The sequence below is a fragment of the Pinus tabuliformis genome, chromosome J, assembly GCF_031772625.1.
Source record: "Pinus tabuliformis cultivar Carrire ecotype Pingquan chromosome J, CPIR1, whole genome shotgun sequence".
Taxonomy (NCBI): domain Eukaryota; kingdom Viridiplantae; phylum Streptophyta; class Pinopsida; order Pinales; family Pinaceae; genus Pinus; species Pinus tabuliformis.
The window spans coordinates 932,639,087-932,651,918 of NC_142295.1; the positions used below are offsets into that span (position 1 = coordinate 932,639,087).

Below are 12,832 nucleotides of genomic sequence, written 5' to 3' on the forward strand. Positions count from 1 at the left end.
TCCTAAATGACACAATTGATGAGGAAGTCTATATATAGAAACCCTTGGGATTTGAAGTTAAAGAGAGAAAGACATATGTTTTCAAATTGAAGAAGGCATTATACGACCTCAAGCAAGCACCAAGGGCATGGTATGATAAGATGGATGCATACCTACAAAGATTAGCTCTCAAAGAGTTCTGATGATCCAAACCTTTATATTAAGTTTGTGAAGGGAGAACCAATAATCATTCTTCTGTGTGTGGATGATCTTCTCTTAATAGGTGTGGAAGGTCAAATTGAAGAATGTAAGAAGCAACTAGTAGTATAATTTGACACGAAGGTTCTATGGTTGATGCACTACTATTTCGGATTGGAAGTCTGGCACAGACTTGATGAGATCTATCTAGGTCAAGGAAAGTATATGATTAAGATGTTGAAGAGGTCTAACATGATGGATTGCAAACCAATGACAACCCCGATGATCACAATCTTGAAAAGAAAAAGGAGTTCTAAATCAAGCCATGTGGATCCTTCTAGGTATAGGAAATTGATTAGCTCACTGATGTTCTTGGTGAATACTCGACCAGACATATGTTTTGCTGTAAATATTCTTAGTCAATTCCAAGTGGAGTCAAAGCATGATCATTGGATAACAACAAAACATATACTGATATATCTGCAAGGAACAATCCACTACTTCCTAAAATATGATAGGAGGAATGATGCCCACTTGATTGGATATACATATTCCCACTGGGGAGGCAGTGAGGAGGATGGAAGGAGTACTACAGGAGGATATTTTAGTTTAGGATCCTCCATGATCTCATGGATGGGAAGAAAGAAAGATACAATTTCTTTGAGTAGTATTGAGGTTGAGTACATTGAATCCTGTGAAGTAAGCAGAGAAGTTGTTTGGTTAAGAAAGCTATTATCGAACCTATTTGAAGGACCAATGGACCCTACAATGATACATTGTGATAACACTAGTTGTATAAGATTGTCTAAAGACCTAGTATTTCATGGAAAGACAAAGCATATCAACAACAAGTATCACTACATTCAGAAGCTAGTACATGTTTGTGTGCTACAAGTACAATATATCTCCACCAATGAGCAGGTAGATGAAATATTGACAAAATTTCTTCCTAATAAGAAGCTTGTATATCTGAGAGACAAACTTGGTTTGGTTGATGTATCCTTCCTGATTGAGAGGGAGAGATAGGCACATCATTCTTGTCTTCACTTGGGAAGATAGAATGGAGCATTGGGTAAACATCTGGCATCCAATACTCTTTGAGGATGTAGTAGAGAATCCAAGATAAGAGTAGTCGTGGACTGATATTCTTTAAGGACTAGCTATCCAAGATCAGAATAGTCCAAAGAAGGTCATACTCTGTGAACACCTAGGTGGGGTATGTACCCTGAGAGACAATTTAAATGGTGTCTATAAATCATTGGTCTTGCCAACATTGTGCTTTGATCTTGTGGAGAGATAGAGTTGTTAGTCAAGGCCTTGCTATATGACAATGTTGGTTGTTATGATACTAAACAAATGGGTTACCAATCTGACTCTTCGTAGGAGATCTCTTCAGATTGAGAATGTCCATGTGCCATTTATTAATACCTCCTTAGTTAAAAGGGAGTGTTGAAAAATGTGTAACTAGGTTTGGTCTTCATAAAGATGAAATGTACTTTTGATTCTTGTATATTGTAAAATGAAAGAAAATTATTATTATTATTATTATTTTGGAGCATGGGTTTCATGCTCAAGATCTTTTATTTTATAGGTCCAACACCCATTGAGTGCTTCTAGGGTTGGACCTAGGTCAAGAAGTCAAAAGAGGCATTGTCATAAGTTGAAGACTCCATCGGGCACATTGTAACTTGTAAAGAAAAATATTTTTGTCCTTAAAAGTGTAAAAGTACCCTTCAAGACCAAGTCGGCCAATTTGAGGAGCAATGTCCACCTTGGGAAGCCTATATAAAGGAGGAAACTCAGCCTCCTTGGATTGCATTCATCACTCACTCATTCAAGCGAAGGAGGCAACAAAGAAGGAAGAGGACGGAGGAGACTTGTCTTTGGGTTATTTCTCTCTCACACGTGCGAAGGAAGGCTAGGGTTTCTGCAGTTGATCTAGGGTTTTCTTCTACAGTTTTGATCTTGAAGAAGGAAAGGAAATAAGGTTAAGCGAAGGTCACAAGAAGCCATCCTCAAGCTCCAGAAGGAAGATAAAGCCAAGCAAAGGTCCAAGGAAGCCTTAGGAGGCTAAAATAAGCTCACACGTGTGGCATCAACAACTACTGGAGGGCTGAAAATTTTAGGTTTGCAGTGAAGGTTGAAATTCTACAGTTGGGGGTTGAAGTCGTGCTATTGAAAGAGATTTGACTAGGTTTGACTTGGACAAGGAAAGTACATCATATGGAAGGGTTGGACTTGGTCTTGGAGGGTATTGGTATTGGTCTAGAGGTCTTCAAATTCATCAATTGAATAATCTATAAGGAAGAGAAGAGATTTGCGGGTTTTCCTCTCAATTGGAGAGGTTTTGGCCCTGGCTTGCAACCTATATTATGTGTTCTTGTTCTTCTTCTTTTTGGTAGTTGTTTGATGATAAACACACACAATAATAAGTAAAGAAGCTTTATATAAGTAAGAAAAAATAAAAAGACATCACAAGCAGTTATCACTCCAATCATTGCCCTATAGATTTTTCAACATCTACTCTAGAGTACGATTTGATTGAGCCAAATACGTGGAGAACCAACGATCAAAACCTGCGCATAGTTTTCGAGAGTAAGTAAATGCGATTCTGGAGAAATATAATGGTAGGTGGCAGCACTTTTTCGTAAACACCTTTTAACACTCGATCATGCATAAGCACTGTACGCCTGGTGTCCATTTCCAACAACGATAATCATGCAATCCGATATGTGACCCCACATATTATCAAAAATGCGCATCACATACATAATATAACTAAAAAGTTACTTACTACGATGCATATTTCTTTAATATATATTAATAATATATATTGATTTTTATTAAAATTAATGGTGTTAATATACAAAATAAATTTCACTATATTAATGATGTAATATAATATTAAATATTTTCTTAAACAAAGTAATAAAAGAATTTGTTTTTTTGGTGATAGTGAAAAGTTACATTATAAAAATACATTTTTTTAGATGTCATGTATATGTATATGTGCATATTAAAATTTTAAAACATTTGTAATAATATTGACATTCTTAATTTATTAATTCATCAAAATTATAAAGATTTAAAAAGGCTTCTCTATTTCTTTTTATTCTTTATTTTTTTTAGTGGAAATAAAATTATAAAACAAGTTATTTATTTCCTTGTGAATTTTCTTAAAGTCTAATACACCAATAAATAATAATAATCATCATGGTTGTCCTCATCAATATTCATATAATCAGTATAATCTTCAAATAGGTAAAGGGAAGATTGAAGTGAATTGAGGATGCACATGTCTGTTGAGTTGAGAAATAGTTTTTGTTATTTTCAATTGTATAGGATTCATAAATTAATTACTAAATATATCATTTGTGGTTATTGGAGCAATTGACTAGTTACCATTGAAGATCCCATTATTAGTTGCTTTTAATGAGCTAAGGCTTGAATTTGCTAAGAGTAAAGTGCAACCGCTTTCTCTACCATCATCATCTACTTAAAGAAACAATAACATACACTTCAGAGATTGATGCCTTTGCTCCTAGAAAAGATGAGATGAAGAGGAATTTTTATAGTAAAAAATGACATATATTACACCATGGAGAGTGAGGGTGACAAGGGGTCATGTGGTCTCACTTTTTCTTATTTTGGTTCATTGATCAAAATATATGCATTTTCCACTTGTGACATGTTCAGAAGCTAGTAAAGTAAAACATGACTTACTAACAAATATCATCTACCATGATTCTTCAATACATATATGACAAGTAGCAAGTTGTTAGAGGGGGAATGCGGCATCTATTATCCCCTAAGCCAAATGACTCAATGCTTGCAACACACTTAAAACAACCCACTAACTCAACATTGCATTACATGACTATTTTTGTTTTCAACAACACTTTACTATACATATACAAGGAACTTATAGTTGAGAGAAAATTCAAAATTGAAATATCTCAATATTATCCAAATACTTCCTCATTCAAATAAAAAATAATGTTATTTAAAAATAATTTACTCTAATCAAAATTTTAATTTTTTTACATTTTAAATATATGTATGAACAAAATAATTAAATTATAATCACAGTTAACTAATAATAAAATCATTTAATCAATCACGAGGTCATATATATATATATATATATATATTAATTTAGCTATATTTAAACTAAGAGGTAAGAAACTTTAGCTATGCGGCCTTGTTAGAGCTAGCTTTCGAATGAATGAAGAGATTTTGCTAACAATTATTAGACGCTCTAGTTTTGGAGAAATGAAAGTAGTGTTCTCTCGGTGTTTCACTATATGTGTCTAACAATTTATTAAGAATCCGTTAACTTTGGCAATGTGTTCATTTACTAATCCCTGCAGGGTTTAATGTAATGACAATAGTGATTCCAACGACAATCGTGATTCTAACAAATGGTATCAGAGCCAAAAGTCTCAAATTCTAAAGACATTTGGATAACACCAAAGAATATAGTTTGCATAAATGAAAAATAAGTACTCCTTAACAACATTTTGAGAATTAATTAACTTTCACGATCCATTTTTTATTAATACCATCCGGTTTTGGTGTAACAACAATATTGATTACAACACTTAAAAAGCCTAATAACATTTAAAAAATAATAGATAAAATGAAAAATAAGTACTCCTTAACAACATTTTAAGAATTAATTAACTTTCACGATCCCTTTTTTATTAATACCATCCTGATAATAGATAAAATGAAAAATAAATACTCCTTAACAACATTTTGAGAATTAATTAACTTTCACGGTCCCTTTTTTATTAATACCATCCTGTTTTGGTGTAACAACAATATTGATTACAACACTTAAAAAGCCTAATAACATTTAAAAGATAATAGATAATGGAGATGGTGTCTTAGAGCTGTCTCTCTTGGAGAAACCAATGCCCGAGGACTTTGACACTCTTCTTGATCACATCACTCCAGTTCGAGAAATTCAACACGAAGAGCACAAACATGGAAGAACAAAAGAAAAACACACCGTAAAATACCTGGGTGGACAAGACTGAAAAAGCAAACAAACAAAGAAGCGAATGATTATGGCCTGAATGATTCTCAGTGACGAGGTGAAAACAGAACCCACGAAGCTGACGGCAAAGATTCCATATTTCCTTGCACATTTGTTGACAGATATATAACGATTATCAGGTGGTCCTTATGTACGTCTGCACTTTCTCACTGTTATATTTTCTCGAATTTCAACAAATGTCGATCTGGTCTCTTCCTCACAGGCATAACCAACATGAAAAATCTCGATTCCACGCTACTAACGAGATTGTTTTCACAATCCCAAATCGGAAGAACCCATACTCACATACTGAGACCTGCACATTTATGGAATCAACTGCACCCATTAGTTGGAACACAAGATAACCGAGGCAGAAATGTAGGGTTTTGGACCTCTGCTGTTGTGGAAGACTACGCAAATGAGAAGCCCAATATGAACCGATGCACGGAAGAGAAAAACCTTTATACGGAGAAGTGTCCAGTAACAAAACCCAGTGTTTTTGAACATGGATCCCGAGTGGGATTGGATGTGAGTGTGATTTGTAAAGAAAGGAAACTGAAAGAAATCCTAGAGGTTTTAGGGTTTCTAGGCAGCGGGAACGATTACGAAACCTATGCTGAGCTTCTGCACCTATGTGCTAAGATGAGGGCTTTGGCGGAAGGCAAGCTGGTCCATTCCCACATTATCGAAATTGGGATTGATCCTGATATTTTTATTGGAAACCACCTCATCAATATGTACATTAAGTGTGGTGAATTTGGAGATGCACGCCATGTATTTGACAAAATGCCCAAAAGAAATGTTGTCTCATGGACTGCACTGATTGCTGGATGTGTTCAACAGGGCCACGGTGGTCTTGCCCTTGAAGTCTTTTCCCAGATGCACAAGGCATGCGTAAGGGGAAATAATTTCACCTTTTCCAGCGTTCTTGGAGCTTGCACAGGTGTGGCCACAACTCTGGAGTATGGGAGACAGGTCCATGCGCATGTCATTACGACTGGATTTGAGTCAAATTCCTTTGTGAGTAATGCGCTTCTGACAATGTATGCCGAATGTGGAAGTATAGAAGCAGCCAGGCAAATCTTTGATGAAATGCCAAAACTGGACCTTGTTTCATATAGTTCCATGATTACAGGTTATGTCCATCATGAACTCAATTGGGAAGCCCTGAAGTTGTTTTGCTGGATGCGATGGGCCGGTATTAGAGGTGATGAGTTCACCTTTGCCAGTATTCTTACCGCATGTGCAAGCCTGATGGCTGCGGAGCAGGGGAAGGGAGTTCATGCCAACATAGTTAAGACTAGGTTTAAGTTAAATATCTTTGTGGGCAGTGCCCTTCTTGACATGTATGGTAAATGTGGATGTGTGGAGGCTGCACGCAGGGTGTTTGATGAAATGCCTGAAAGAGATATTGTACTCTGGAACTCTATGATAGCAAATTATGCACAGATTGAGCATTGCGAGGAGGCAATGGAAATCTTTTGTGAAATGCAATGGGAAAATATAAAGCCTGACAAAGTATCATTGGTAAGCATCCTCAGTGCTTGTATTTGCCCGAAATATCTAAAATATGGCAGACAGGTTCACGCTTACATGATTCAATCAAGACTAGACTCAAATTTGTCTGTGGAGAATGCACTTATTACTATGTATGCTAAATGTGGAACGATCCACAATGCAAAGCTAGTCTTTGATAAAATGAAGGAACGAAATGTGATCACCTGGACAGCAATAATTGCAGGTTATGTTCACGAGAAACACGATGAGGAAGCTCTTAAACTATTTCGCCAAATGCAGCATGTAGGCATGAAGCCAAACCAATTCACTTTTGCTACTGTTCTTAGTGCTTGTGGACGCCTAGCAGCTTTAGAAAATGGAAAACAAATATTTGCGCAAAGTATCAAGATTGGGTTTGTTGCAAATATTTGTGTGGGAAATGCTCTTGTTACTATGCATGCTCAATGTGGGAACATAGATGACGCAAAGAAAGTATTCAATCATGCACCTGAACGAGATGTGGTCACATGGAATGCAATCATGGCAGGATGTGCTCAGCATGGGCAGGGCAAGGTGGTCTTGCAACTCTTTGAACAAATGCAACTGGCAAGTTTGAAACCAGACTGCATAACCTTCGTTTGTATTCTCTCTGCATGCAGACATGTGGGATTAGTGGATGAAGGTCGCCATTACTTTGATTCCATGAGTCATGATTATGGAATCATGCCAAAAACAGAACACTATGCATGCATGGTTGATCTTCTTGGCCGTGCAGGGTACCTTGATCAGGCAATAGACTTCATCAAACAAATTACAACCGAACCTGGTGTTTCAGTGTGGCGGACATTGCTTGGTGCTTGTAGAGTTCATGGAAATACAAAGATTGGACAGTTTGCAGCTGAACGTCTTTTTGACTTGGAACCACAAGTAGCAGAAACATATGTGCTGCTGTCAAACATCTATGCAGAAGCTGGAAACTGGGATAAGGTAGCAAAGGTGAGAAATTTGATGAAAGAAAGGGGAGTGATAAAAGAACCAGGATGTAGTTGGATTGAGGTACAGAATAAGGTGCACTCATTTGTTGTTGGATTCAGATCACATGCACAGATGGAGGATATCTATGCAAAACTTGAAGTATCTGGGAACCACAAGTAATAGAGACAGATGTGCTGCTGTCAAAAATCTATGCAGGAGCTGCAAACTGGCATAAGGTAACAAAGGTGAGAATTTGATGAAAGAAAGTAGGATGATAGAGGAACCAGGATGTAGATGGATTGAAGTACAAAACAGGGTACACATTTGTTGTTGGGGACACATCACACTCACAGAAGGAGAACGCCTATGCAAAGGTGGAAGTATTGAGTAGGCAGATGAAGGAGGCCAGGTATAACTTAGACACAAATCTTGTGCTACATGATGGGGAAGCAGAACAATAGGAACATTTACTTTGCCACTACAGTAAGAAGATGGCAAATGCCTTTGTGTGCTTGTGAGCACACCCTTAGGAATGGCTATCCAGATTCCAAATCGTGTAGAATTCTCATGTGTGTGGCAATTGCCAATTTGCCATAATGCCATGAAGTTTGCATCTAAGACCATTGGACGAGAAATTGTTTTGACAGATACCAATTGCTTCCATCATGTCAAGGATGGGCTGTGTTCTTGTGGTGACTATTGGTAATGCCGTTTCATTAGCAAGGGCAAACTTCCACCACTGTTATTCTCACCCTTGCAAGCAGGGACTGCTTGCGTCGAAGTCATGAGTTTGTTAGCCTCATGTGTTCGAAAGTGGATATACATCCCTCATGTTGTTCCTGTCACTAAAGCCTAACATGAAAATTTCAGCTTAACCTTTATCCTGAAAAGTATCCTAACATAGGGAGGAGAGGGATTGAATCGCTTCTAACTTCACACTTTTCATGCTCCATTACACATGTTATCGATTAAATAAGAACTCATGAAGGCCAATACTATTTTCTGATATCTCAATACTATAAAAGGAACACCATGGTGACGGGCGTACAATCCCATGGGAAAATTGTCATTTCATATGGCTTAGCTACGTTGTAATGGTTGATATTTGACAAAGTTGATGACCGTAATTCAAAGTTGATAATGGTATACATGTATTTTCAAACGAATAGCTGTTATTTTGGAAAAAATTTCATTGTTTTGTATTTTAAGAAATTGGCTTTTAAGTAACGTTATAATAATAATATAAGTTTAATGTCACGATTCAGTGAGACATCAAATTGCTACATAAAATTCTCTTGTTTGTGAAACACGGGACTTGTCTCTAGGTAGTGATTAGACAATTAAAGTTTACTGTAATGTCCTACTTAATCTTATCATGCAAATTTTATTTACTTAAAAATATTAACTTAATTATCAAGAAATATTAGTATATACTTACACTTGTGACGCTGTAATTTTTATTTACTGATATAATTTTATTATTGTTATTATTCAATTCCCAACTTGTCTCCTCAAATTTAATTTTGGATAGGATATGGTCTCCTTCAATTTATTCCAATTTAAATATCGATATCTCAAGGTGTCATTTCAAAATCTATTTGGGAGAAGATATGGTATTTTCTAATTAATTTCCAAATTAAATATCTATATCTTATCTCCAAAATGTCTTCTCAAAATCTACTTGGGAGAAGATATGGTCCTCTCCAATTAATTTCCAAATTAAATATCCATATCTTATCCCCAAAATGTTTTCTCAAATATACTTGGGAGAAGATATGATAAGAAAAGTCAAGGATATTAAATAAAAGGGTGAGGGAGTAGTCATGACATTAATGATAGGGGGTTGAGGTGGATGGGAGGAAGATACATAAAAGAGGAAGGATGATGAGAGGAGAGAGGGGGGGGCGGGTCCTTGGTCTTGGTTTTGGTTTGGTTTTGTTTTGAAGGATTTTGTTTTGGAGGAGGGATGTTGAGAAAGAGGAGAGAGATCAAACTTAAATCTAGAAAGTGTTTGTTAAACTTGAACACACTACATCTGATTGGACTTGGGCTCGGAGGGCTAGAGAACTTGTGGAAGATCTCTGGGCTAGGAAATATTACCTAGTTGGCTTGGAGGCAAATCTAGTCGGGTAGTCAAGAGGAGCATCCCAACAGAATTAGGAGCTCATGAGCATCTCAACTAAGCTATTGGAACAAATATTCCTCCATTTATTGATTACTTATGTAAATGGTTGCAATGAAATTCTTACTTATTTAATTTGTGGTAAGTAAAATTTAATGGTAAATTATCATCAAATAAATGTTTAGATATAAATAAATTATTTCCTATCTTATTACGTTTAAAATTAGAGAAATTTAGTTTTTAGTTAGAAGATCTTAAGAGGGAGCCTTACACTGTGATTTGGAATTGGCTTCATGTATAGTTATTGGCATAAGTAATCACCATGGAATCTCTGATATTCCCAATGCAATTACAAGAAAGGAAAACCTGAAGCAGGATAAAATTGTTAATCTTGGATCATATTGTCAGAGTGCATTGATAGAGACGTTGAACAAAGAATCAAAGGGTATTTCCCTAGTTTTGACTTTTCCAGATGCGCCTCCTACCCTAAACACTGAAGTTGTTGAAAACAATGATTTGAGCGTTGGTTCTTTGTTGAAGAAATTAAAGAAAGAATGCCCTAGTCACGATGATATTATAATACATATAAATGATTATAAAAATGGAAATAAAAGAGAAATGGAGTTTATGGAACTTGTAGGTTGCTATGAGCATCCTATTCCGGTTGTTTCCTTGTTGTTGAGTGTTTAAGGAAAAGATGTTCATCTTTGTGTTGTATGTGGTCTTCTACAAGAAAGAGAAAGAATTCTTTTCATTTACAAGGTGGTGATTATAGAGGACTCATCCAATTATTCCTATTTGCTTGGTTACACAAGAGTTATTCTACCGGATAGAGAAGCTTGTTTTGAAATAATGTCTACATTCGAGAAATATGGAATACAGTTCACGCCAGATGGGCATAATCTTGTTCTACTTGAATGCATCAGAATTCAAGATCTGGGATAACCAAGTTGGAGTCTGATTTTTTCAAAGAATTGCGAAGGCCGCATTCACTTTGTTGTTGGACAATTTCACTACGAGTTATAATCCAGAGGAAGGTTGAGTTTTCATCTCTACTCCAAGGGATAAATTGTCATCATTCTCATAATTTTATGTCCCAAAAGGGAGGCCAATTTCTTAACTTGTACCTATACTCAACATTTCAAGTAGGGTTAAATGCAGTTCATATTGGTTGCCATTTAGTACTAGAACTGAAGATTTCAGTTGGGACCAATTTATCAAACCTGAAGCACCTTGTTCCAGCGTGTTCAAGAGGAATATCAATATTGTAGCAACTGTTAATGAAGGATGACAAATTGTTAGTCTGATTCTCGTATCAGTTGGAGCATTTGCCCAGGGCTTATGATATTAGTTGATGATGCTGGAGGAGTTCTTCTTACTATAAATCACTCTCTGTGGAATGGTGTAACAATTGCAGAACAATGATGAAAGGCATGGGCTTGATAAAAATGCCAGGATGCAACTGTATTGAAGTCAATATTAGGAACCATGTGTTCTTTGGAAATTTTTATGGTGACCTTCAACTTCACCATGAATAAATGATATTTATTAACAAATAACAAAATGGAAATCTTGAGTAAAAATTGCACTCATATGATGTTTATGATTATGGTTAGTCCCCTGTTAGGTTCCCAGAACTTCATGGTGTTATCTTCATGGAAAAAGAAGTGTTGGTAGGTTGTGTTTTAAGATAAAAAAAGTGTTCCCACTCAGTGATTGACAATCCCAATCAACTGATAGGAAAACATTAACGGTCACCGAAGGAAAAAAATAAGCACTGCAATTTAATGATTATATTGCTCCACATTTTACAATCAGGTTACTCAGTTTTTTTTGCTGTTATTCGTTTCTTTTTAGCTAGTTGGGGTTTTTGTTGAATCGCGTAGAGGATCTGAACCATTATATTAGATCTAATATATTACCAAACAGTATCAACGCTTGTCAAACAACAATGCTCCTTTGCTATAGCTTTTTGTCCAGAGATGACTTGGAAAATTCCTTAGACGAATATAAAACTGGGTGTGGCTCTGCAACTATACAAGTCGGTCTTTCTTTTAGTGTTCGTTGACCATTACAGAACGATCAACAAAAGGAGCCAAAACTGAATCTAGAAACGAGGACAACCGGATGCAAACTTCAAGAGCCATCTTGGGCCTTGGTCATATGGCAGAGCCTGCTGGGCTGCGGCTGAAAAGACATTCTCCTTCACATGTGGTGGCTCAAGGGGCGTATGAGGGTAGTGAGAGCTCTTCTCACCCATTCCCCTTCCACACCATCGATTCTTACTAGCGAATTCGACATGGAAGATCTCTTCGCATTTAGCTGGGAATGCATAGTAGACGAAGAGGAATTGTTACCCTTTCTATGAAGACTGCAATGGAACGAACCAGGATGATTCGTCGGCGAACACATACATGTCTTCCTAGGCAGAGGGCAGGGAATAGAATTCATGGCGGCACTGCCATTCGGTGAAATAGGAAGGCGTGCAATTCGAACCTGCGATGCGGATCTGTCCAAGCCCAAATTGATAGAGGAGGAAGAGGCGATGGAAGCAGAAGAATAAGAAGAGGCACCGCTAAAGCTTGCACGGGTAGGAGAGAACGTTCGGTGGACAGTGAATTTGAAAGCAGAGGAGGATGAAGGCGAATTGACATGGCGTGTGGGAGAATTGGATCTGTGAACGTCAAAGGTAAGGGGTCGCACAGGGGCTCTGCTAAATCTGCTTCTTCCCTCCATTTTTTTCCTCAGGGAGGGTTTGCTAGCGAGCGATGCAGTGTGTGTCTAAATGGAATCTAGATTTTACATCTCATAGTGAGCAAGGGGATTTTTTTTTTAAACGTATCATAGTTGATATGTGTCATAGTTATAATGATGTCTGTAAAACGCAACTCTAACATGTCTTTACTCAAATTTTATTGCTTTCCAAGGCAATAAAGAGACGTATCATTTTCAGTCTAAAAACAAATTGTTATATATATATATAGATAGATAGATAGGGTCATATATATATATATATACTA

The 12,832-nt window shown here is 36.7% G+C and overlaps 2 pseudogenes; one reads left to right on the forward strand and one right to left on the reverse strand.

Moving 5' to 3' along the window:
• The first annotated feature begins 5,452 nt into the window (after positions 1 to 5,452).
• Positions 5,453 to 7,870, forward strand: LOC149229832 (pentatricopeptide repeat-containing protein At2g13600 pseudogene; annotated as a pseudogene).
• Positions 7,871 to 11,948: 4,078 nt separating this feature from the next.
• LOC149229833 (uncharacterized) lies at positions 11,949 to 12,548 on the reverse strand (annotated as a pseudogene).
• Between the last annotated feature and the right edge of the window lie 284 nt (positions 12,549 to 12,832).